Below are 23,449 nucleotides of genomic sequence, written 5' to 3'. Positions count from 1 at the left end.
TTTTTAGGCTGCTTATTATATAGGGCCATTTCTTCTTTTCAATGCTATAAGACGCCGTGTATGGTGAGAAAGTTCCTTTCCCTCTACGCTATTTCCCACTTTTGGCGTATAGAATTTCAGTGCCGGACTTCTTTGCAACTGCTTTTCTGGGGTGGACCATCAGTGTAGGAAAATTAAATGCAAAGTGTTTTTCTAGTGTGGTTTCAGGTATGGTTTTAAAATCGCCTTTTGGAATAAAAGTGGTCCTCGTTCCTTTCTTCCAAAGAAAGAGATCGGGTAAGGAGGGTCCAACTTTGAGCTTCATGGACATTGGCCCTTGGTCTGTGCATTCCAGCCCACTACATGCCAAGAAGATTCCTGCAAGCGTGTCTGTTTCTGTAGTGTAGTGGTTATCACGTTCGCTTTACACGCGAAAGGTCCCTGGTTCGAGACCGGGCAGAAACAGCAGCTTTCTGTTTTTCACACAGTTTGCATTTACTCTCTCAACTTATAGGAAAGCTGAGATAATGGAAGCTGTCTATCCCTCACCAGCGTGACGTACTGTGCTCCAGGGGCATCAGTGACAGCTCAAAAAGAGAAGTGACGATAGTTTGCGCTATTCGTTTGCACGTCCTTGTGTACTGAAGGTTGGGCCTACTTCATGAAAGCAAGGCATGAGAGCAGAAATGGTTTTATTGACCTCACCGAGAGCATACACCTAGAACAAACAAAATGTCTGAAGGATAGAGGCATTTTCATTTCTTGTTCGATGACGGCCATGGAAAAGACAGCAACCATATTGCAGAAGAGAGCAGCATGTGCAGTTGCTTGCTTTGGGTGAAGCATTCACTAACTCACTGCCAATAACCCCCGGAGCCGGTGCGAAAGGCGACTCTTGTGTGCCTAGGCTCGTTGGTCTAGGGGTATGATTCTCGCTTAGGGTGCGAGAGGTCCCGGGTTCAAATCCCGGACCAGCCCTTTTTCAGAGGTAAACATACGAATCCTACTCAAAGCTCACAATGCCTGACTATTTCTCATTACACTCGCCGCATTGTTGCACAAAATATTTTGAACCTCATAAGAAACATGGATCACCATGCTTTTTCTGCCTTCATGCTTAGTCTGTGTGTGTCCCAGGTGATGCTTTCCCAAGCTGTACTTGCTGGCATTTAGGCATCAGATATTTGTCTGTCGATGCCTGCATAAGTCAATTTTAATACGTCTAATTGCAAGCATGTTGGCTGATATCTCTGCAGTTTTCACACTTGCTCCTCGCTTTCTGAGTGGCTGCTGATACAGCAGAATAGAAGTAGAGAGAATCCTTGAGAGGAACCTTGCTCTAACAGTAAAACACAGCAAGTGAGTTACTGTAGTGTAGTGGTCATCACGTTCGCCTAACACGCGAAAGGTCCCCGGTTCGAGACCGGGCAGAAACACTGTGCAAGAGCTGCTTTTATGTGCACCCTCTAAAACCTTATTATCTCAATGCAAGCTTAAGAAGAGGCGGTCCTTGAACCCAGCGAGCCGTGGGAAACTTCCTTTTCTTTTGCAAGACGAAACAAAGTAATCCGCATCCATCAGTGGTCGCTCTTGGGCCTAGCTTTTTTTTTGTCATGCCATGTTGTATTGTGGGGTCTTTACACTTGTGACATTGCTGTGAACGTTGTAAGTGCAAACATTGGCAGGTGCAGTCAGAAGAGTCAGATCTGTGCACACCCAGGGCTGTCAGGATGGCTGAGTGGTCTAAGGTGCCAGACTCAAGAGAGCTTGATCTTCAGTGCAACTGAGACTTCTGGTCTCCTCATGGAGGCGTGGGTTCAAATCCCACTTCTGACAGGTTTCTTTTACACCCTTAAATCGTCCTGTTTTTTGCAGTGCATTCCCCACACACCACAATCATTGCACGGACCTGTAACATATGACGAGAAATCCACCAACGATCAGGCTGGGCCCTCAATCACAATTCCATGTATTCCTGGAAGGGACACCTCAGGCACACCTTCCGTTACATTTGCACTCCATCACACAAACTGCCGTTCTGGTTTCTCATTAAGCAGTTGATCCCATCTTTGTTGTGAGGCTCTCCTGCCACCTTTTGGGCGGAGAAGGCACTGTCCCTGCAACAACACAGGCAGACATGTTCAACAGGGCTTCCTGGTTATGTGGGAGGAGCAGATTGTCATTGGTCCCCCCTTGCGAATTTTAATTTACATAAGGACGACAGAGAGGTAGCTGGGAGTAGGCAGTACACACGGACATTGAACTCTATCTTGTGATTTGCAGCCAATTCTAGATTGAGGCAGGAGGAAAGGAGGTGACTTGCCCAAAAATGGCCATACTGGGAATTCAGCCACCCTGGGGCTCCCAGGTGAGTGTTTCAGTCCTGCGAGCCACTCATATAAATCTCGCCTGATCGAGCCTGATCGAGCGCTGAGTGAGCGTGTTTGAATCCAAGAATCAAATGCCTCTGTCTTAGGAGCAAGAATTGGCAGGCCCTCCCTTGCATCTGGGGTGGAAGTCCATGGGGCAAGTGTCCAGGACTTGCAGAGGAGTACAAGTGCCAGAAAGTGCCTGCAGTTCTCATCAGCGCCTTTTTTCTGCTCTCTGGCAGCAAGGATATCGACTGATCCCTTCCTTGCAAGAGTGAAAAAACAACACCTTGAGAGAAAACATGACTTTGTGTGGTTCACATAGAGAGAGAGCAGCCAAATAGCCCTGCTTTGTTTCTGAAAGACGCATCAGAAATTGCTTAAAATGCCGACTGGGGAATCAGGCTCGTTGGTCTAGGGGTATGATTCTCGCTTCGGGTGCGAGAGGTCCCGGGTTCAAATCCCGGACGAGCCCATGCTGTGGAATTATTTTTAGGCTGCTTATTATATAGGGCCATTTCTTCTTTTCAATGCTATAAGACGCCGTGTATGGTGAGAAAGTTCCTTTCCCTCTACGCTATTTCCCACTTTTGGCGTATAGAATTTCAGTGCCGGACTTCTTTGCAACTGCTTTTCTGGGGTGGACCATCAGTGTAGGAAAATTAAATGCAAAGTGTTTTTCTAGTGTGGTTTCAGGTATGGTTTTAAAATCGCCTTTTGGAATAAAAGTGGTCCTCGTTCCTTTCTTCCAAAGAAAGAGATCGGGTAAGGAGGGTCCAACTTTGAGCTTCATGGACATTGGCCCTTGGTCTGTGCATTCCAGCCCACTACATGCCAAGAAGATTCCTGCAAGCGTGTCTGTTTCTGTAGTGTAGTGGTTATCACGTTCGCTTTACACGCGAAAGGTCCCTGGTTCGAGACCGGGCAGAAACAGCAGCTTTCTGTTTTTCACACAGTTTGCATTTACTCTCTCAACTTATAGGAAAGCTGAGATAATGGAAGCTGTCTATCCCTCACCAGCGTGACGTACTGTGCTCCAGGGGCATCAGTGACAGCTCAAAAAGAGAAGTGACGATAGTTTGCGCTATTCGTTTGCACGTCCTTGTGTACTGAAGGTTGGGCCTACTTCATGAAAGCAAGGCATGAGAGCAGAAATGGTTTTATTGACCTCACCGAGAGCATACACCTAGAACAAACAAAATGTCTGAAGGATAGAGGCATTTTCATTTCTTGTTCGATGACGGCCATGGAAAAGACAGCAACCATATTGCAGAAGAGAGCAGCATGTGCAGTTGCTTGCTTTGGGTGAAGCATTCACTAACTCACTGCCAATAACCCCCGGAGCCGGTGCGAAAGGCGACTCTTGTGTGCCTAGGCTCGTTGGTCTAGGGGTATGATTCTCGCTTAGGGTGCGAGAGGTCCCGGGTTCAAATCCCGGACCAGCCCTTTTTCAGAGGTAAACATACGAATCCTACTCAAAGCTCACAATGCCTGACTATTTCTCATTACACTCGCCGCATTGTTGCACAAAATATTTTGAACCTCATAAGAAACATGGATCACCATGCTTTTTCTGCCTTCATGCTTAGTCTGTGTGTGTCCCAGGTGATGCTTTCCCAAGCTGTACTTGCTGGCATTTAGGCATCAGATATTTGTCTGTCGATGCCTGCATAAGTCAATTTTAATACGTCTAATTGCAAGCATGTTGGCTGATATCTCTGCAGTTTTCACACTTGCTCCTCGCTTTCTGAGTGGCTGCTGATACAGCAGAATAGAAGTAGAGAGAATCCTTGAGAGGAACCTTGCTCTAACAGTAAAACACAGCAAGTGAGTTACTGTAGTGTAGTGGTCATCACGTTCGCCTAACACGCGAAAGGTCCCCGGTTCGAGACCGGGCAGAAACACTGTGCAAGAGCTGCTTTTATGTGCACCCTCTAAAACCTTATTATCTCAATGCAAGCTTAAGAAGAGGCGGTCCTTGAACCCAGCGAGCCGTGGGAAACTTCCTTTTCTTTTGCAAGACGAAACAAAGTAATCCGCATCCATCAGTGGTCGCTCTTGGGCCTAGCTTTTTTTTTGTCATGCCATGTTGTATTGTGGGGTCTTTACATTTGTGACATTGCTGTGAACGTTGTAAGTGCAAACATTGGCAGGTGCAGTCAGAAGAGTCAGATCTGTGCACACCCAGGGCTGTCAGGATGGCTGAGTGGTCTAAGGTGCCAGATTCAAGAGAGCTTGATCTTCAGTGCAAGTGAGACTTCTGGTCTCCTCATGGAGGCGTGGGTTCAAATCCCACTTCTGACAGGTTTTTTTTACACCCTTAAATCGTCCTGTTTTTTGCAGTGCATTCCCCACACACCACAATCATTGCACGGACCTGTAACATATGACGAGAAATCCACCAACGATCAGGCTGGGCCCTCAATCACAATTCCATGTATTCCTGGAAGGGACACCTCAGGCACACCTTCCGTTAAATTTGCACTCCATCACACAAACTGCCGTGCTGGTTTCTCATTAAGCAGTTGATCCCATCTTTGTTGTGAGGCTCTCCTGCCACCTTTTGGGCGGAGAAGGCACTGTCCCTGCAACAACACAGGCAGACATGTTCAACAGGGCTTCCTGGTTATGTGGGAGGAGCAGATTGTCATTGGTCCCCCCTTGCGAATTTTAATTTACATAAGGACGACAGAGAGGTAGCTGGGAGTAGGCAGTACACACGGACATTGAACTCTATCTTGTGATTTGCAGCCAATTCTAGATTGAGGCAGGAGGAAAGGAGGTGACTTGCCCAAAAATGGCCATACTGGGAATTCAGCCACCCTGGGGCTCCCAGGTGAGTGTTTCAGTCCTGCGAGCCACTCATATAAATCTCGCTTGATCGAGCCTGATCGAGCGCTGAGTGAGCGTGTTTGAATCCAAGAATCAAATGCCTCTGTCTTAGGAGCAAGAATTGGCAGGCCCTCCCTTGCATCTGGGGTGGAAGTCTATGGGGCAAGTGTCCAGGACTTGCAAAGGAGTACAAGTGCCAGAAAGTGCCTGCAGTTCTCATCAGCGCCTTTTTTCTGCTCTCTGGCAGCTAGGCTATCGACTGATCCCTTCCTTGCAAGAGTGAAAAAAACAACACCTTGAGAGAAAACATGACTTTGTGTGGTTCACATAGAGAGAGAGCAGCCAAATAGGCCTGCTTTGTTTCTGAAAGACGCATAAGAAATTGCTTAAAATGCCGACTGGGGAATCAGGCTCGTTGGTCTAGGGTTATGATTCTTGCTTCGGGTGCGAGAGGTCCCGGGTTCAAATCCCGGACGAGCCCATGCTGTGGTATTATTTTTAGGCTGCTTATTATATAGGGCCATTTCTTCTTTTCAATGCTATAAGACGCCGTGTATGGTGAGAAAGTTCCTTTCCCTCTACGCTATTTCCCACTTTTGGCGTATAGAATTTCAGTGCCGGACTTCTTTGCAACTGCTTTTCTGGGGTGGACCATCAGTGTAGGAAAATTAAATGCAAAGTGTTTTTCTAGTGTGGTTTCAGGTATGGTTTTAAAATCGCCTTTTGGAATAAAAGTGGTCCTCGTTCCTTTCTTCCAAAGAAAGAGATCGGGTAAGGAGGGTCCAACTTTGAGCTTTATGGACATTGGCCCTTGGTCTGTGCATTCCAGCCCACTACATGCCAAGAAGATTCCTGCAAGCGTGTCTGTTTCTGTAGTGTAGTGGTTATCACGTTCGCTTTACACGCGAAAAGTCCCTGGTTCGAGACCGGGCAGAAACAGCAGCTTTCTGTTTTTCACACAGTTTGCATTTACTCTCTCAACTTATAGGAAAGCTGAGATAATGGAAGCTGTCTATCCCTCACCAGCGTGACGTACTGTGCTCCAGGGGCATCAGTGACAGCTCAAAAAGAGAAGTGACGATAGTTTGCGCTATTCGTTTGCACGTCCTTGTGTACTGAAGGTTGGGCCTACTTCATGAAAGCAAGGCATGAGAGCAGAAATGGTTTTATTGACCTCACCGAGAGCATACACCTAGAACAAACAAAATGTCTGAAGGATAGAGGCATTTTCATTTCTTGTTCGATGACGGCCATGGAAAAGACAGCAACCATATTGCAGAAGAGAGCAGCATGTGCAGTTGCTTGCTTTGGGTGAAGCATTCACTAACTCACTGCCAATAACCCCCGGAGCCGGTGCGAAAGGCGACTCTTGTGTGCCTAGGCTCGTTGGTCTAGGGGTATGATTCTCGCTTAGGGTGCGAGAGGTCCCGGGTTCAAATCCCGGACCAGCCCTTTTTCAGAGGTAAACATACGAATCCTACTCAAAGCTCACAATGCCTGACTATTTCTCATTACACTCGCCGCATTGTTGCACAAAATATTTTGAACCTCATAAGAAACATGGATCACCATGCTTTTTCTGCCTTCATGCTTAGTCTGTGTGTGTCCCAGGTGATGCTTTCCCAAGCTGTACTTGCTGGCATTTAGGCATCAGATATTTGTCTGTCGATGCCTGCATAAGTCAATTTTAATACGTCTAATTGCAAGCATGTGGCTGATATCTCTGCAGTTTTCACACTTGCTCCTCGCTTTCTGAGTGGCTGCTGATACAGCAGAATAGAAGTAGAGAGAATCCTTGAGAGGAACCTTGCTCTAACAGTAAAACACAGCAAGTGAGTTTCTGTAGTGTAGTGGTCATCACGTTCGCCTAACACGCGAAAGGTCCCCGGTTCGAGACCGGGCAGAAACACTGTGCATGAGCTGCTTTTATGTGCACCCTCTAAAACCTTATTATCTCAATGCAAGCTTAAGAAGAGGCGGTCCTTGAACCCAGCGAGCCGTGGGAAACTTCCTTTTCTTTTGCAAGACGAAACAAAGTAATCCGCATCCATCAGTGGTCGCTCTTGGGCCTAGCTTTTTTTTTGTCATGCCATGTTGTATTGTGGGGTCTTTACACTTGTGACATTGCTGTGAACGTTGTAAGTGCAAACATTGGCAGGTGCAGTCAGAAGAGTCAGATCTGTGCACACCCAGGGCTGTCAGGATGGCTGAGTGGTCTAAGGTGCCAGACTCAAGAGAGCTTGATCTTCAGTGCAACTGAGACTTCTGGTCTCCTCATGGAGGCGTGGGTTCAAATCCCACTTCTGACAGGTTTCTTTTACACCCTTAAATCGTCCTGTTTTTTGCAGTGCATTCCCCACACACCACAATCATTGCACGGACCTGTAACATATGACGAGAAATCCACCAACGATCAGGCTGGGCCCTCAATCACAATTCCATGTATTCCTGGAAGGGACACCTCAGGCACACCTTCCGTTACATTTGCACTCCATCACACAAACTGCCGTTCTGGTTTCTCATTAAGCAGTTGATCCCATCTTTGTTGTGAGGCTCTCCTGCCACCTTTTGGGCGGAGAAGGCACTGTCCCTGCAACAACACAGGCAGACATGTTCAACAGGGCTTCCTGGTTATGTGGGAGGAGCAGATTGTCATTGGTCCCCCCTTGCGAATTTTAATTTACATAAGGACGACAGAGAGGTAGCTGGGAGTAGGCAGTACACACGGACATTGAACTCTATCTTGTGATTTGCAGCCAATTCTAGATTGAGGCAGGAGGAAAGGAGGTGACTTGCCCAAAAATGGCCATACTGGGAATTCAGCCACCCTGGGGCTCCCAGGTGAGTGTTTCAGTCCTGCGAGCCACTCATATAAATCTCGCCTGATCGAGCCTGATCGAGCGCTGAGTGAGCGTGTTTGAATCCAAGAATCAAATGCCTCTGTCTTAGGAGCAAGAATTGGCAGGCCCTCCCTTGCATCTGGGGTGGAAGTCCATGGGGCAAGTGTCCAGGACTTGCAGAGGAGTACAAGTGCCAGAAAGTGCCTGCAGTTCTCATCAGCGCCTTTTTTCTGCTCTCTGGCAGCAAGGATATCGACTGATCCCTTCCTTGCAAGAGTGAAAAAACAACACCTTGAGAGAAAACATGACTTTGTGTGGTTCACATAGAGAGAGAGCAGCCAAATAGCCCTGCTTTGTTTCTGAAAGACGCATCAGAAATTGCTTAAAATGCCGACTGGGGAATCAGGCTCGTTGGTCTAGGGGTATGATTCTCGCTTCGGGTGCGAGAGGTCCCGGGTTCAAATCCCGGACGAGCCCATGCTGTGGAATTATTTTTAGGCTGCTTATTATATAGGGCCATTTCTTCTTTTCAATGCTATAAGACGCCGTGTATGGTGAGAAAGTTCCTTTCCCTCTACGCTATTTCCCACTTTTGGCGTATAGAATTTCAGTGCCGGACTTCTTTGCAACTGCTTTTCTGGGGTGGACCATCAGTGTAGGAAAATTAAATGCAAAGTGTTTTTCTAGTGTGGTTTCAGGTATGGTTTTAAAATCGCCTTTTGGAATAAAAGTGGTCCTCGTTCCTTTCTTCCAAAGAAAGAGATCGGGTAAGGAGGGTCCAACTTTGAGCTTCATGGACATTGGCCCTTGGTCTGTGCATTCCAGCCCACTACATGCCAAGAAGATTCCTGCAAGCGTGTCTGTTTCTGTAGTGTAGTGGTTATCACGTTCGCTTTACACGCGAAAGGTCCCTGGTTCGAGACCGGGCAGAAACAGCAGCTTTCTGTTTTTCACACAGTTTGCATTTACTCTCTCAACTTATAGGAAAGCTGAGATAATGGAAGCTGTCTATCCCTCACCAGCGTGACGTACTGTGCTCCAGGGGCATCAGTGACAGCTCAAAAAGAGAAGTGACGATAGTTTGCGCTATTCGTTTGCACGTCCTTGTGTACTGAAGGTTGGGCCTACTTCATGAAAGCAAGGCATGAGAGCAGAAATGGTTTTATTGACCTCACCGAGAGCATACACCTAGAACAAACAAAATGTCTGAAGGATAGAGGCATTTTCATTTCTTGTTCGATGACGGCCATGGAAAAGACAGCAACCATATTGCAGAAGAGAGCAGCATGTGCAGTTGCTTGCTTTGGGTGAAGCATTCACTAACTCACTGCCAATAACCCCCGGAGCCGGTGCGAAAGGCGACTCTTGTGTGCCTAGGCTCGTTGGTCTAGGGGTATGATTCTCGCTTAGGGTGCGAGAGGTCCCGGGTTCAAATCCCGGACCAGCCCTTTTTCAGAGGTAAACATACGAATCCTACTCAAAGCTCACAATGCCTGACTATTTCTCATTACACTCGCCGCATTGTTGCACAAAATATTTTGAACCTCATAAGAAACATGGATCACCATGCTTTTTCTGCCTTCATGCTTAGTCTGTGTGTGTCCCAGGTGATGCTTTCCCAAGCTGTACTTGCTGGCATTTAGGCATCAGATATTTGTCTGTCGATGCCTGCATAAGTCAATTTTAATACGTCTAATTGCAAGCATGTTGGCTGATATCTCTGCAGTTTTCACACTTGCTCCTCGCTTTCTGAGTGGCTGCTGATACAGCAGAATAGAAGTAGAGAGAATCCTTGAGAGGAACCTTGCTCTAACAGTAAAACACAGCAAGTGAGTTACTGTAGTGTAGTGGTCATCACGTTCGCCTAACACGCGAAAGGTCCCCGGTTCGAGACCGGGCAGAAACACTGTGCAAGAGCTGCTTTTATGTGCACCCTCTAAAACCTTATTATCTCAATGCAAGCTTAAGAAGAGGCGGTCCTTGAACCCAGCGAGCCGTGGGAAACTTCCTTTTCTTTTGCAAGACGAAACAAAGTAATCCGCATCCATCAGTGGTCGCTCTTGGGCCTAGCTTTTTTTTTGTCATGCCATGTTGTATTGTGGGGTCTTTACACTTGTGACATTGCTGTGAACGTTGTAAGTGCAAACATTGGCAGGTGCAGTCAGAAGAGTCAGATCTGTGCACACCCAGGGCTGTCAGGATGGCTGAGTGGTCTAAGGTGCCAGACTCAAGAGAGCTTGATCTTCAGTGCAACTGAGACTTCTGGTCTCCTCATGGAGGCGTGGGTTCAAATCCCACTTCTGACAGGTTTCTTTTACACCCTTAAATCGTCCTGTTTTTTGCAGTGCATTCCCCACACACCACAATCATTGCACGGACCTGTAACATATGACGAGAAATCCACCAACGATCAGGCTGGGCCCTCAATCACAATTCCATGTATTCCTGGAAGGGACACCTCAGGCACACCTTCCGTTACATTTGCACTCCATCACACAAACTGCCGTTCTGGTTTCTCATTAAGCAGTTGATCCCATCTTTGTTGTGAGGCTCTCCTGCCACCTTTTGGGCGGAGAAGGCACTGTCCCTGCAACAACACAGGCAGACATGTTCAACAGGGCTTCCTGGTTATGTGGGAGGAGCAGATTGTCATTGGTCCCCCCTTGCGAATTTTAATTTACATAAGGACGACAGAGAGGTAGCTGGGAGTAGGCAGTACACACGGACATTGAACTCTATCTTGTGATTTGCAGCCAATTCTAGATTGAGGCAGGAGGAAAGGAGGTGACTTGCCCAAAAATGGCCATACTGGGAATTCAGCCACCCTGGGGCTCCCAGGTGAGTGTTTCAGTCCTGCGAGCCACTCATATAAATCTCGCCTGATCGAGCCTGATCGAGCGCTGAGTGAGCGTGTTTGAATCCAAGAATCAAATGCCTCTGTCTTAGGAGCAAGAATTGGCAGGCCCTCCCTTGCATCTGGGGTGGAAGTCCATGGGGCAAGTGTCCAGGACTTGCAGAGGAGTACAAGTGCCAGAAAGTGCCTGCAGTTCTCATCAGCGCCTTTTTTCTGCTCTCTGGCAGCAAGGATATCGACTGATCCCTTCCTTGCAAGAGTGAAAAAACAACACCTTGAGAGAAAACATGACTTTGTGTGGTTCACATAGAGAGAGAGCAGCCAAATAGCCCTGCTTTGTTTCTGAAAGACGCATCAGAAATTGCTTAAAATGCCGACTGGGGAATCAGGCTCGTTGGTCTAGGGGTATGATTCTCGCTTCGGGTGCGAGAGGTCCCGGGTTCAAATCCCGGACGAGCCCATGCTGTGGAATTATTTTTAGGCTGCTTATTATATAGGGCCATTTCTTCTTTTCAATGCTATAAGACGCCGTGTATGGTGAGAAAGTTCCTTTCCCTCTACGCTATTTCCCACTTTTGGCGTATAGAATTTCAGTGCCGGACTTCTTTGCAACTGCTTTTCTGGGGTGGACCATCAGTGTAGGAAAATTAAATGCAAAGTGTTTTTCTAGTGTGGTTTCAGGTATGGTTTTAAAATCGCCTTTTGGAATAAAAGTGGTCCTCGTTCCTTTCTTCCAAAGAAAGAGATCGGGTAAGGAGGGTCCAACTTTGAGCTTCATGGACATTGGCCCTTGGTCTGTGCATTCCAGCCCACTACATGCCAAGAAGATTCCTGCAAGCGTGTCTGTTTCTGTAGTGTAGTGGTTATCACGTTCGCTTTACACGCGAAAGGTCCCTGGTTCGAGACCGGGCAGAAACAGCAGCTTTCTGTTTTTCACACAGTTTGCATTTACTCTCTCAACTTATAGGAAAGCTGAGATAATGGAAGCTGTCTATCCCTCACCAGCGTGACGTACTGTGCTCCAGGGGCATCAGTGACAGCTCAAAAAGAGAAGTGACGATAGTTTGCGCTATTCGTTTGCACGTCCTTGTGTACTGAATGTTGGGCCTACTTCATGAAAGCAAGGCATGAGAGCAGAAATGGTTTTATTGACCTCACCGAGAGCATACACCTAGAACAAACAAAATGTCTGAAGGATAGAGGCATTTTCATTTCTTGTTCGATGACGGCCATGGAAAAGACAGCAACCATATTGCAGAAGAGAGCAGCATGTGCAGTTGCTTGCTTTGGGTGAAGCATTCACTAACTCACTGCCAATAACCCCCGGAGCCGGTGCGAAAGGCGACTCTTGTGTGCCTAGGCTCGTTGGTCTAGGGGTATGATTCTCGCTTAGGGTGCGAGAGGTCCCGGGTTCAAATCCCGGACCAGCCCTTTTTCAGAGGTAAACATACGAATCCTACTCAAAGCTCACAATGCCTGACTATTTCTCATTACACTCGCCGCATTGTTGCACAAAATATTTTGAACCTCATAAGAAACATGGATCACCATGCTTTTTCTGCCTTCATGCTTAGTCTGTGTGTGTCCCAGGTGATGCTTTCCCAAGCTGTACTTGCTGGCATTTAGGCATCAGATATTTGTCTGTCGATGCCTGCATAAGTCAATTTTAATACGTCTAATTGCAAGCATGTTGGCTGATATCTCTGCAGTTTTCACACTTGCTCCTCGCTTTCTGAGTGGCTGCTGATACAGCAGAATAGAAGTAGAGAGAATCCTTGAGAGGAACCTTGCTCTAACAGTAAAACACAGCAAGTGAGTTACTGTAGTGTAGTGGTCATCACGTTCGCCTAACACGCGAAAGGTCCCCGGTTCGAGACCGGGCAGAAACACTGTGCAAGAGCTGCTTTTATGTGCACCCTCTAAAACCTTATTATCTCAATGCAAGCTTAAGAAGAGGCGGTCCTTGAACCCAGCGAGCCGTGGGAAACTTCCTTTTCTTTTGCAAGACGAAACAAAGTAATCCGCATCCATCAGTGGTCGCTCTTGGGCCTAGCTTTTTTTTTGTCATGCCATGTTGTATTGTGGGGTCTTTACACTTGTGACATTGCTGTGAACGTTGTAAGTGCAAACATTGGCAGGTGCAGTCAGAAGAGTCAGATCTGTGCACACCCAGGGCTGTCAGGATGGCTGAGTGGTCTAAGGTGCCAGACTCAAGAGAGCTTGATCTTCAGTGCAACTGAGACTTCTGGTCTCCTCATGGAGGCGTGGGTTCAAATCCCACTTCTGACAGGTTTCTTTTACACCCTTAAATCGTCCTGTTTTTTGCAGTGCATTCCCCACACACCACAATCATTGCACGGACCTGTAACATATGACGAGAAATCCACCAACGATCAGGCTGGGCCCTCAATCACAATTCCATGTATTCCTGGAAGGGACACCTCAGGCACACCTTCCGTTACATTTGCACTCCATCACACAAACTGCCGTTCTGGTTTCTCATTAAGCAGTTGATCCCATCTTTGTTGTGAGGCTCTCCTGCCACCTTTTGGGCGGAGAAGGCACTGTCCCTGCAACAACACAGGCAGACATGTTCAACAGGGCTTCCTGGTTATGTGGGAGGAGCAGATTGTCATTGGTCCCCCCTTGCGAATTTTAATTTACATAAGGACGACAGAGAGGTAGCTGGGAGTAGGCAGTACACACGGACATTGAACTCTATCTTGTGATTTGCAGCCAATTCTAGATTGAGGCAGGAGGAAAGGAGGTGACTTGCCCAAAAATGGCCATACTGGGAATTCAGCCACCCTGGGGCTCCCAGGTGAGTGTTTCAGTCCTGCGAGCCACTCATATAAATCTCGCCTGATCGAGCCTGATCGAGCGCTGAGTGAGCGTGTTTGAATCCAAGAATCAAATGCCTCTGTCTTAGGAGCAAGAATTGGCAGGCCCTCCCTTGCATCTGGGGTGGAAGTCCATGGGGCAAGTGTCCAGGACTTGCAGAGGAGTACAAGTGCCAGAAAGTGCCTGCAGTTCTCATCAGCGCCTTTTTTCTGCTCTCTGGCAGCAAGGATATCGACTGATCCCTTCCTTGCAAGAGTGAAAAAACAACACCTTGAGAGAAAACATGACTTTGTGTGGTTCACATAGAGAGAGAGCAGCCAAATAGCCCTGCTTTGTTTCTGAAAGACGCATCAGAAATTGCTTAAAATGCCGACTGGGGAATCAGGCTCGTTGGTCTAGGGGTATGATTCTCGCTTCGGGTGCGAGAGGTCCCGGGTTCAAATCCCGGACGAGCCCATGCTGTGGAATTATTTTTAGGCTGCTTATTATATAGGGCCATTTCTTCTTTTCAATGCTATAAGACGCCGTGTATGGTGAGAAAGTTCCTTTCCCTCTACGCTATTTCCCACTTTTGGCGTATAGAATTTCAGTGCCGGACTTCTTTGCAACTGCTTTTCTGGGGTGGACCATCAGTGTAGGAAAATTAAATGCAAAGTGTTTTTCTAGTGTGGTTTCAGGTATGGTTTTAAAATCGCCTTTTGGAATAAAAGTGGTCCTCGTTCCTTTCTTCCAAAGAAAGAGATCGGGTAAGGAGGGTCCAACTTTGAGCTTCATGGACATTGGCCCTTGGTCTGTGCATTCCAGCCCACTACATGCCAAGAAGATTCCTGCAAGCGTGTCTGTTTCTGTAGTGTAGTGGTTATCACGTTCGCTTTACACGCGAAAGGTCCCTGGTTCGAGACCGGGCAGAAACAGCAGCTTTCTGTTTTTCACACAGTTTGCATTTACTCTCTCAACTTATAGGAAAGCTGAGATAATGGAAGCTGTCTATCCCTCACCAGCGTGACGTACTGTGCTCCAGGGGCATCAGTGACAGCTCAAAAAGAGAAGTGACGATAGTTTGCGCTATTCGTTTGCACGTCCTTGTGTACTGAAGGTTGGGCCTACTTCATGAAAGCAAGGCATGAGAGCAGAAATGGTTTTATTGACCTCACCGAGAGCATACACCTAGAACAAACAAAATGTCTGAAGGATAGAGGCATTTTCATTTCTTGTTCGATGACGGCCATGGAAAAGACAGCAACCATATTGCAGAAGAGAGCAGCATGTGCAGTTGCTTGCTTTGGGTGAAGCATTCACTAACTCACTGCCAATAACCCCCGGAGCCGGTGCGAAAGGCGACTCTTGTGTGCCTAGGCTCGTTGGTCTAGGGGTATGATTCTCGCTTAGGGTGCGAGAGGTCCCGGGTTCAAATCCCGGACCAGCCCTTTTTCAGAGGTAAACATACGAATCCTACTCAAAGCTCACAATGCCTGACTATTTCTCATTACACTCGCCGCATTGTTGCACAAAATATTTTGAACCTCATAAGAAACATGGATCACCATGCTTTTTCTGCCTTCATGCTTAGTCTGTGTGTGTCCCAGGTGATGCTTTCCCAAGCTGTACTTGCTGGCATTTAGGCATCAGATATTTGTCTGTCGATGCCTGCATAAGTCAATTTTAATACGTCTAATTGCAAGCATGTTGGCTGATATCTCTGCAGTTTTCACACTTGCTCCTCGCTTTCTGAGTGGCTGCTGATACAGCAGAATAGAAGTAGAGAGAATCCTTGAGAGGAACCTTGCTCTAACAGTAAAACACAGCAAGTGAGTTACTGTAGTGTAGTGGTCATCACGTTCGCCTAACACGCGAAAGGTCCCCGGTTCGAGACCGGGCAGAAACACTGTGCAAGAGCTGCTTTTATGTGCACCCTCTAAAACCTTATTATCTCAATGCAAGCTTAAGAAGAGGCGGTCCTTGAACCCAGCGAGCCGTGGGAAACTTCCTTTTCTTTTGCAAGACGAAACAAAGTAATCCGCATCCATCAGTGGTCGCTCTTGGGCCTAGCTTTTTTTTTGTCATGCCATGTTGTATTGTGGGGTCTTTACACTTGTGACATTGCTGTGAACGTTGTAAGTGCAAACATTGGCAGGTGCAGTCAGAAGAGTCAGATCTGTGCACACCCAGGGCTGTCAGGATGGCTGAGTGGTCTAAGGTGCCAGACTCAAGAGAGCTTGATCTTCAGTGCAACTGAGACTTCTGGTCTCCTCATGGAGGCGTGGGTTCAAATCCCACTTCTGACAGGTTTCTTTTACACCCTTAAATCGTCCTGTTTTTTGCAGTGCATTCCCCACACACCACAATCATTGCACGGACCTGTAACATATGACGAGAAATCCACCAACGATCAGGCTGGGCCCTCAATCACAATTCCATGTATTCCTGGAAGGGACACCTCAGGCACACCTTCCGTTACATTTGCACTCCATCACACAAACTGCCGTTCTGGTTTCTCATTAAGCAGTTGATCCCATCTTTGTTGTGAGGCTCTCCTGCCACCTTTTGGGCGGAGAAGGCACTGTCCCTGCAACAACACAGGCAGACATGTTCAACAGGGCTTCCTGGTTATGTGGGAGGAGCAGATTGTCATTGGTCCCCCCTTGCGAATTTTAATTTACATAAGGACGACAGAGAGGTAGCTGGGAGTAGGCAGTACACACGGACATTGAACTCTATCTTGTGATTTGCAGCCAATTCTAGATTGAGGCAGGAGGAAAGGAGGTGACTTGCCCAAAAATGGCCATACTGGGAATTCAGCCACCCTGGGGCTCCCAGGTGAGTGTTTCAGTCCTGCGAGCCACTCATATAAATCTCGCCTGATCGAGCCTGATCGAGCGCTGAGTGAGCGTGTTTGAATCCAAGAATCAAATGCCTCTGTCTTAGGAGCAAGAATTGGCAGGCCCTCCCTTGCATCTGGGGTGGAAGTCCATGGGGCAAGTGTCCAGGACTTGCAGAGGAGTACAAGTGCCAGAAAGTGCCTGCAGTTCTCATCAGCGCCTTTTTTCTGCTCTCTGGCAGCAAGGATATCGACTGATCCCTTCCTTGCAAGAGTGAAAAAACAACACCTTGAGAGAAAACATGACTTTGTGTGGTTCACATAGAGAGAGAGCAGCCAAATAGCCCTGCTTTGTTTCTGAAAGACGCATCAGAAATTGCTTAAAATGCCGACTGGGGAATCAGGCTCGTTGGTCTAGGGGTATGATTCTCGCTTCGGGTGCGAGAGGTCCCGGGTTCAAATCCCGGACGAGCCCATGCTGTGGAATTATTTTTAGGCTGCTTATTATATAGGGCCATTTCTTCTTTTCAATGCTATAAGACGCCGTGTATGGTGAGAAAGTTCCTTTCCCTCTACGCTATTTCCCACTTTTGGCGTATAGAATTTCAGTGCCGGACTTCTTTGCAACTGCTTTTCTGGGGTGGACCATCAGTGTAGGAAAATTAAATGCAAAGTGTTTTTCTAGTGTGGTTTCAGGTATGGTTTTAAAATCGCCTTTTGGAATAAAAGTGGTCCTCGTTCCTTTCTTCCAAAGAAAGAGATCGGGTAAGGAGGGTCCAACTTTGAGCTTCATGGACATTGGCCCTTGGTCTGTGCATTCCAGCCCACTACATGCCAAGAAGATTCCTGCAAGCGTGTCTGTTTCTGTAGTGTAGTGGTTATCACGTTCGCTTTACACGCGAAAGGTCCCTGGTTCGAGACCGGGCAGAAACAGCAGCTTTCTGTTTTTCACACAGTTTGCATTTACTCTCTCAACTTATAGGAAAGCTGAGATAATGGAAGCTGTCTATCCCTCACCAGCGTGACGTACTGTGCTCCAGGGGCATCAGTGACAGCTCAAAAAGAGAAGTGACGATAGTTTGCGCTATTCGTTTGCACGTCCTTGTGTACTGAAGGTTGGGCCTACTTCATGAAAGCAAGGCATGAGAGCAGAAATGGTTTTATTGACCTCACCGAGAGCATACACCTAGAACAAACAAAATGTCTGAAGGATAGAGGCATTTTCATTTCTTGTTCGATGACGGCCATGGAAAAGACAGCAACCATATTGCAGAAGAGAGCAGCATGTGCAGTTGCTTGCTTTGGGTGAAGCATTCACTAACTCACTGCCAATAACCCCCGGAGCCGGTGCGAAAGGCGACTCTTGTGTGCCTAGGCTCGTTGGTCTAGGGGTATGATTCTCGCTTAGGGTGCGAGAGGTCCCGGGTTCAAATCCCGGACCAGCCCTTTTTCAGAGGTAAACATACGAATCCTACTCAAAGCTCACAATGCCTGACTATTTCTCATTACACTCGCCGCATTGTTGCACAAAATATTTTGAACCTCATAAGAAACATGGATCACCATGCTTTTTCTGCCTTCATGCTTAGTCTGTGTGTGTCCCAGGTGATGCTTTCCCAAGCTGTACTTGCTGGCATTTAGGCATCAGATATTTGTCTGTCGATGCCTGCATAAGTCAATTTTAATACGTCTAATTGCAAGCATGTTGGCTGATATCTCTGCAGTTTTCACACTTGCTCCTCGCTTTCTGAGTGGCTGCTGATACAGCAGAATAGAAGTAGAGAGAATCCTTGAGAGGAACCTTGCTCTAACAGTAAAACACAGCAAGTGAGTTACTGTAGTGTAGTGGTCATCACGTTCGCCTAACACGCGAAAGGTCCCCGGTTCGAGACCGGGCAGAAACACTGTGCAAGAGCTGCTTTTATGTGCACCCTCTAAAACCTTATTATCTCAATGCAAGCTTAAGAAGAGGCGGTCCTTGAACCCAGCGAGCCGTGGGAAACTTCCTTTTCTTTTGCAAGACGAAACAAAGTAATCCGCATCCATCAGTGGTCGCTCTTGGGCCTAGCTTTTTTTTTGTCATGCCATGTTGTATTGTGGGGTCTTTACACTTGTGACATTGCTGTGAACGTTGTAAGTGCAAACATTGGCAGGTGCAGTCAGAAGAGTCAGATCTGTGCACACCCAGGGCTGTCAGGATGGCTGAGTGGTCTAAGGTGCCAGACTCAAGAGAGCTTGATCTTCAGTGCAACTGAGACTTCTGGTCTCCTCATGGAGGCGTGGGTTCAAATCCCACTTCTGACAGGTTTCTTTTACACCCTTAAATCGTCCTGTTTTTTGCAGTGCATTCCCCACACACCACAATCATTGCACGGACCTGTAACATATGACGAGAAATCCACCAACGATCAGGCTGGGCCCTCAATCACAATTCCATGTATTCCTGGAAGGGACACCTCAGGCACACCTTCCGTTACATTTGCACTCCATCACACAAACTGCCGTTCTGGTTTCTCATTAAGCAGTTGATCCCATCTTTGTTGTGAGGCTCTCCTGCCACCTTTTGGGCGGAGAAGGCACTGTCCCTGCAACAACACAGGCAGACATGTTCAACAGGGCTTCCTGGTTATGTGGGAGGAGCAGATTGTCATTGGTCCCCCCTTGCGAATTTTAATTTACATAAGGACGACAGAGAGGTAGCTGGGAGTAGGCAGTACACACGGACATTGAACTCTATCTTGTGATTTGCAGCCAATTCTAGATTGAGGCAGGAGGAAAGGAGGTGACTTGCCCAAAAATGGCCATACTGGGAATTCAGCCACCCTGGGGCTCCCAGGTGAGTGTTTCAGTCCTGCGAGCCACTCATATAAATCTCGCCTGATCGAGCCTGATCGAGCGCTGAGTGAGCGTGTTTGAATCCAAGAATCAAATGCCTCTGTCTTAGGAGCAAGAATTGGCAGGCCCTCCCTTGCATCTGGGGTGGAAGTCCATGGGGCAAGTGTCCAGGACTTGCAGAGGAGTACAAGTGCCAGAAAGTGCCTGCAGTTCTCATCAGCGCCTTTTTTCTGCTCTCTGGCAGCAAGGATATCGACTGATCCCTTCCTTGCAAGAGTGAAAAAACAACACCTTGAGAGAAAACATGACTTTGTGTGGTTCACATAGAGAGAGAGCAGCCAAATAGCCCTGCTTTGTTTCTGAAAGACGCATCAGAAATTGCTTAAAATGCCGACTGGGGAATCAGGCTCGTTGGTCTAGGGGTATGATTCTCGCTTCGGGTGCGAGAGGTCCCGGGTTCAAATCCCGGACGAGCCCATGCTGTGGAATTATTTTTAGGCTGCTTATTATATAGGGCCATTTCTTCTTTTCAATGCTATAAGACGCCGTGTATGGTGAGAAAGTTCCTTTCCCTCTACGCTATTTCCCACTTTTGGCGTATAGAATTTCAGTGCCGGACTTCTTTGCAACTGCTTTTCTGGGGTGGACCATCAGTGTAGGAAAATTAAATGCAAAGTGTTTTTCTAGTGTGGTTTCAGGTATGGTTTTAAAATCGCCTTTTGGAATAAAAGTGGTCCTCGTTCCTTTCTTCCAAAGAAAGAGATCGGGTAAGGAGGGTCCAACTTTGAGCTTCATGGACATTGGCCCTTGGTCTGTGCATTCCAGCCCACTACATGCCAAGAAGATTCCTGCAAGCGTGTCTGTTTCTGTAGTGTAGTGGTTATCACGTTCGCTTTACACGCGAAAGGTCCCTGGTTCGAGACCGGGCAGAAACAGCAGCTTTCTGTTTTTCACACAGTTTGCATTTACTCTCTCAACTTATAGGAAAGCTGAGATAATGGAAGCTGTCTATCCCTCACCAGCGTGACGTACTGTGCTCCAGGGGCATCAGTGACAGCTCAAAAAGAGAAGTGACGATAGTTTGCGCTATTCGTTTGCACGTCCTTGTGTACTGAAGGTTGGGCCTACTTCATGAAAGCAAGGCATGAGAGCAGAAATGGTTTTATTGACCTCACCGAGAGCATACACCTAGAACAAACAAAATGTCTGAAGGATAGAGGCATTTTCATTTCTTGTTCGATGACGGCCATGGAAAAGACAGCAACCATATTGCAGAAGAGAGCAGCATGTGCAGTTGCTTGCTTTGGGTGAAGCATTCACTAACTCACTGCCAATAACCCCCGGAGCCGGTGCGAAAGGCGACTCTTGTGTGCCTAGGCTCGTTGGTCTAGGGGTATGATTCTCGCTTAGGGTGCGAGAGGTCCCGGGTTCAAATCCCGGACCAGCCCTTTTTCAGAGGTAAACACACGAATCCTACTCAAAGCTCACAATGCCTGACTATTTCTCATTACACTCGCCGCATTGTTGCACAAAATATTTTGAACCTCATAAGAAACATGGATCACCATGCTTTTTCTGCCTTCATGCTTAGTCTGTGTGTGTCCCAGGTGATGCTTTCCCAAGCTGTACTTGCTGGCATTTAGGCATCAGATATTTGTCTGTCGATGCCTGCATAAGTCAATTTTAATACGTCTAATTGCAAGCATGTTGGCTGATATCTCTGCAGTTTTCACACTTGCTCCTCGCTTTCTGAGTGGCTGCTGATACAGCAGAATAGAAGTAGAGAGAATCCTTGAGAGGAACCTTGCTCTAACAGTAAAACACAGCAAGTGAGTTACTGTAGTGTAGTGGTCATCACGTTCGCCTAACACGCGAAAGGTCCCCGGTTCGAGACCGGGCAGAAACACTGTGCAAGAGCTGCTTTTATGTGCACCCTCTAAAACCTTATTATCTCAATGCAAGCTTAAGAAGAGGCGGTCCTTGAACCCAGCGAGCCGTGGGAAACTTCCTTTTCTTTTGCAAGACGAAACAAAGTAATCCGCATCCATCAGTGGTCGCTCTTGGGCCTAGCTTTTTTTTTGTCATGCCATGTTGTATTGTGGGGTCTTTACATTTGTGACATTGCTGTGAACGTTGTAAGTGCAAACATTGGCAGGTGCAGTCAGAAGAGTCAGATCTGTGCACACCCAGGGCTGTCAGGATGGCTGAGTGGTCTAAGGTGCCAGATTCAAGAGAGCTTGATCTTCAGTGCAAGTGAGACTTCTGGTCTCCTCATGGAGGCGTGGGTTCAAATCCCACTTCTGACAGGTTTTTTTTACACCCTTAAATCGTCCTGTTTTTTGCAGTGCATTCCCCACACACCACAATCATTGCACGGACCTGTAACATATGACGAGAAATCCACCAACGATCAGGCTGGGCCCTCAATCACAATTCCATGTATTCCTGGAAGGGACACCTCAGGCACACCTTCCGTTAAATTTGCACTCCATCACACAAACTGCCGTGCTGGTTTCTCATTAAGCAGTTGATCCCATCTTTGTTGTGAGGCTCTCCTGCCACCTTTTGGGCGGAGAAGGCACTGTCCCTGCAACAACACAGGCAGACATGTTCAACAGGGCTTCCTGGTTATGTGGGAGGAGCAGATTGTCATTGGTCCCCCCTTGCGAATTTTAATTTACATAAGGACGACAGAGAGGTAGCTGGGAGTAGGCAGTACACACGGACATTGAACTCTATCTTGTGATTTGCAGCCAATTCTAGATTGAGGCAGGAGGAAAGGAGGTGACTTGCCCAAAAATGGCCATACTGGGAATTCAGCCACCCTGGGGCTCCCAGGTGAGTGTTTCAGTCCTGCGAGCCACTCATATAAATCTCGCTTGATCGAGCCTGATCGAGCGCTGAGTGAGCGTGTTTGAATCCAAGAATCAAATGCCTCTGTCTTAGGAGCAAGAATTGGCAGGCCCTCCCTTGCATCTGGGGTGGAAGTCTATGGGGCAAGTGTCCAGGACTTGCAAAGGAGTACAAGTGCCAGAAAGTGCCTGCAGTTCTCATCAGCGCCTTTTTTCTGCTCTCTGGCAGCTAGGCTATCGACTGATCCCTTCCTTGCAAGAGTGAAAAAAACAACACCTTGAGAGAAAACATGACTTTGTGTGGTTCACATAGAGAGAGAGCAGCCAAATAGGCCTGCTTTGTTTCTGAAAGACGCATAAGAAATTGCTTAAAATGCCGACTCGGGAATCAGGCTCGTTGGTCTAGGGTTATGATTCTTGCTTCGGGTGCGAGAGGTCCCGGGTTCAAATCCCGGACGAGCCCATGCTGTGGTATTATTTTTAGGCTGCTTATTATATAGGGCCATTTCTTCTTTTCAATGCTATAAGACGCCGTGTATGGTGAGAAAGTTCCTTTCCCTCTACGCTATTTCCCACTTTTGGCGTATAGAATTTCAGTGCCGGACTTCTTTGCAACTGCTTTTCTGGGGTGGACCATCAGTGTAGGAAAATTAAATGCAAAGTGTTTTTCTAGTGTGGTTTCAGGTATGGTTTTAAAATCGCCTTTTGGAATAAAAGTGGTCCTCGTTCCTTTCTTCCAAAGAAAGAGATCGGGTAAGGAGGGTCCAACTTTGAGCTTTATGGACATTGGCCCTTGGTCTGTGCATTCCAGCCCACTACATGCCAAGAAGATTCCTGCAAGCGTGTCTGTTTCTGTAGTGTAGTGGTTATCACGTTCGCTTTACACGCGAAAAGTCCCTGGTTCGAGACCGGGCAGAAACAGCAGCTTTCTGTTTTTCACACAGTTTGCATTTACTCTCTCAACTTATAGGAAAGCTGAGATAATGGAAGCTGTCTATCCCTCACCAGCGTGACGTACTGTGCTCCAGGGGCATCAGTGACAGCTCAAAAAGAGAAGTGACGATAGTTTGCGCTATTCGTTTGCACGTCCTTGTGTACTGAAGGTTGGGCCTACTTCATGAAAGCAAGGCATGAGAGCAGAAATGGTTTTATTGACCTCACCGAGAGCATACACCTAGAACAAACAAAATGTCTGAAGGATAGAGGCATTTTCATTTCTTGTTCGATGA

The 23,449-nt window shown here is 47.3% G+C and overlaps 16 non-coding genes across 16 annotated transcripts; all 16 read left to right on the top strand.

Annotated features, from left to right (window-relative positions):
• Positions 1 to 371: 371 nt before the first annotated feature.
• TRNAV-UAC (transfer RNA valine (anticodon UAC)) lies at positions 372 to 444 on the top strand. The gene has a single exon. It is a non-coding gene; the product is annotated as a tRNA-Val (tRNA).
• A 2,307-nt stretch (positions 445 to 2,751) lies between these two features.
• On the top strand, positions 2,752 to 2,823 carry TRNAP-CGG (transfer RNA proline (anticodon CGG)). Its single transcript has one exon. It is a non-coding gene; the product is annotated as a tRNA-Pro (tRNA).
• A 385-nt stretch (positions 2,824 to 3,208) lies between these two features.
• On the top strand, positions 3,209 to 3,281 carry TRNAV-UAC (transfer RNA valine (anticodon UAC)). The gene has a single exon. It is a non-coding gene; the product is annotated as a tRNA-Val (tRNA).
• A 2,765-nt stretch (positions 3,282 to 6,046) lies between these two features.
• TRNAV-UAC (transfer RNA valine (anticodon UAC)) lies at positions 6,047 to 6,119 on the top strand. The gene has a single exon. It is a non-coding gene; the product is annotated as a tRNA-Val (tRNA).
• An 897-nt stretch (positions 6,120 to 7,016) lies between these two features.
• TRNAV-AAC (transfer RNA valine (anticodon AAC)) lies at positions 7,017 to 7,089 on the top strand. Its single transcript has one exon. It is a non-coding gene; the product is annotated as a tRNA-Val (tRNA).
• A 1,336-nt stretch (positions 7,090 to 8,425) lies between these two features.
• On the top strand, positions 8,426 to 8,497 carry TRNAP-CGG (transfer RNA proline (anticodon CGG)). Its single transcript has one exon. It is a non-coding gene; the product is annotated as a tRNA-Pro (tRNA).
• Positions 8,498 to 8,882: 385 nt separating this feature from the next.
• Positions 8,883 to 8,955, top strand: TRNAV-UAC (transfer RNA valine (anticodon UAC)). The gene has a single exon. It is a non-coding gene; the product is annotated as a tRNA-Val (tRNA).
• A 2,307-nt stretch (positions 8,956 to 11,262) lies between these two features.
• Positions 11,263 to 11,334, top strand: TRNAP-CGG (transfer RNA proline (anticodon CGG)). Its single transcript has one exon. It is a non-coding gene; the product is annotated as a tRNA-Pro (tRNA).
• A 385-nt stretch (positions 11,335 to 11,719) lies between these two features.
• TRNAV-UAC (transfer RNA valine (anticodon UAC)) lies at positions 11,720 to 11,792 on the top strand. The gene has a single exon. It is a non-coding gene; the product is annotated as a tRNA-Val (tRNA).
• A 2,307-nt stretch (positions 11,793 to 14,099) lies between these two features.
• TRNAP-CGG (transfer RNA proline (anticodon CGG)) lies at positions 14,100 to 14,171 on the top strand. The gene has a single exon. It is a non-coding gene; the product is annotated as a tRNA-Pro (tRNA).
• Positions 14,172 to 14,556: 385 nt separating this feature from the next.
• TRNAV-UAC (transfer RNA valine (anticodon UAC)) lies at positions 14,557 to 14,629 on the top strand. The gene has a single exon. It is a non-coding gene; the product is annotated as a tRNA-Val (tRNA).
• A 2,307-nt stretch (positions 14,630 to 16,936) lies between these two features.
• On the top strand, positions 16,937 to 17,008 carry TRNAP-CGG (transfer RNA proline (anticodon CGG)). The gene has a single exon. It is a non-coding gene; the product is annotated as a tRNA-Pro (tRNA).
• A 385-nt stretch (positions 17,009 to 17,393) lies between these two features.
• Positions 17,394 to 17,466, top strand: TRNAV-UAC (transfer RNA valine (anticodon UAC)). The gene has a single exon. It is a non-coding gene; the product is annotated as a tRNA-Val (tRNA).
• Positions 17,467 to 19,773: 2,307 nt separating this feature from the next.
• On the top strand, positions 19,774 to 19,845 carry TRNAP-CGG (transfer RNA proline (anticodon CGG)). Its single transcript has one exon. It is a non-coding gene; the product is annotated as a tRNA-Pro (tRNA).
• A 385-nt stretch (positions 19,846 to 20,230) lies between these two features.
• Positions 20,231 to 20,303, top strand: TRNAV-UAC (transfer RNA valine (anticodon UAC)). Its single transcript has one exon. It is a non-coding gene; the product is annotated as a tRNA-Val (tRNA).
• A 2,765-nt stretch (positions 20,304 to 23,068) lies between these two features.
• On the top strand, positions 23,069 to 23,141 carry TRNAV-UAC (transfer RNA valine (anticodon UAC)). The gene has a single exon. It is a non-coding gene; the product is annotated as a tRNA-Val (tRNA).
• The last annotated feature ends 308 nt before the right edge of the window (positions 23,142 to 23,449 follow it).

Source organism: Triturus cristatus, chromosome 10 (genome assembly GCF_964204655.1).
Source record: "Triturus cristatus chromosome 10, aTriCri1.1, whole genome shotgun sequence".
In the NCBI taxonomy this organism is placed as follows: Eukaryota; Metazoa; Chordata; class Amphibia; order Caudata; family Salamandridae; genus Triturus; species Triturus cristatus.
The sequence above is the reverse complement of the archived record's forward strand: the minus strand, read 5'-3'. Positions and strand labels throughout refer to the sequence as shown.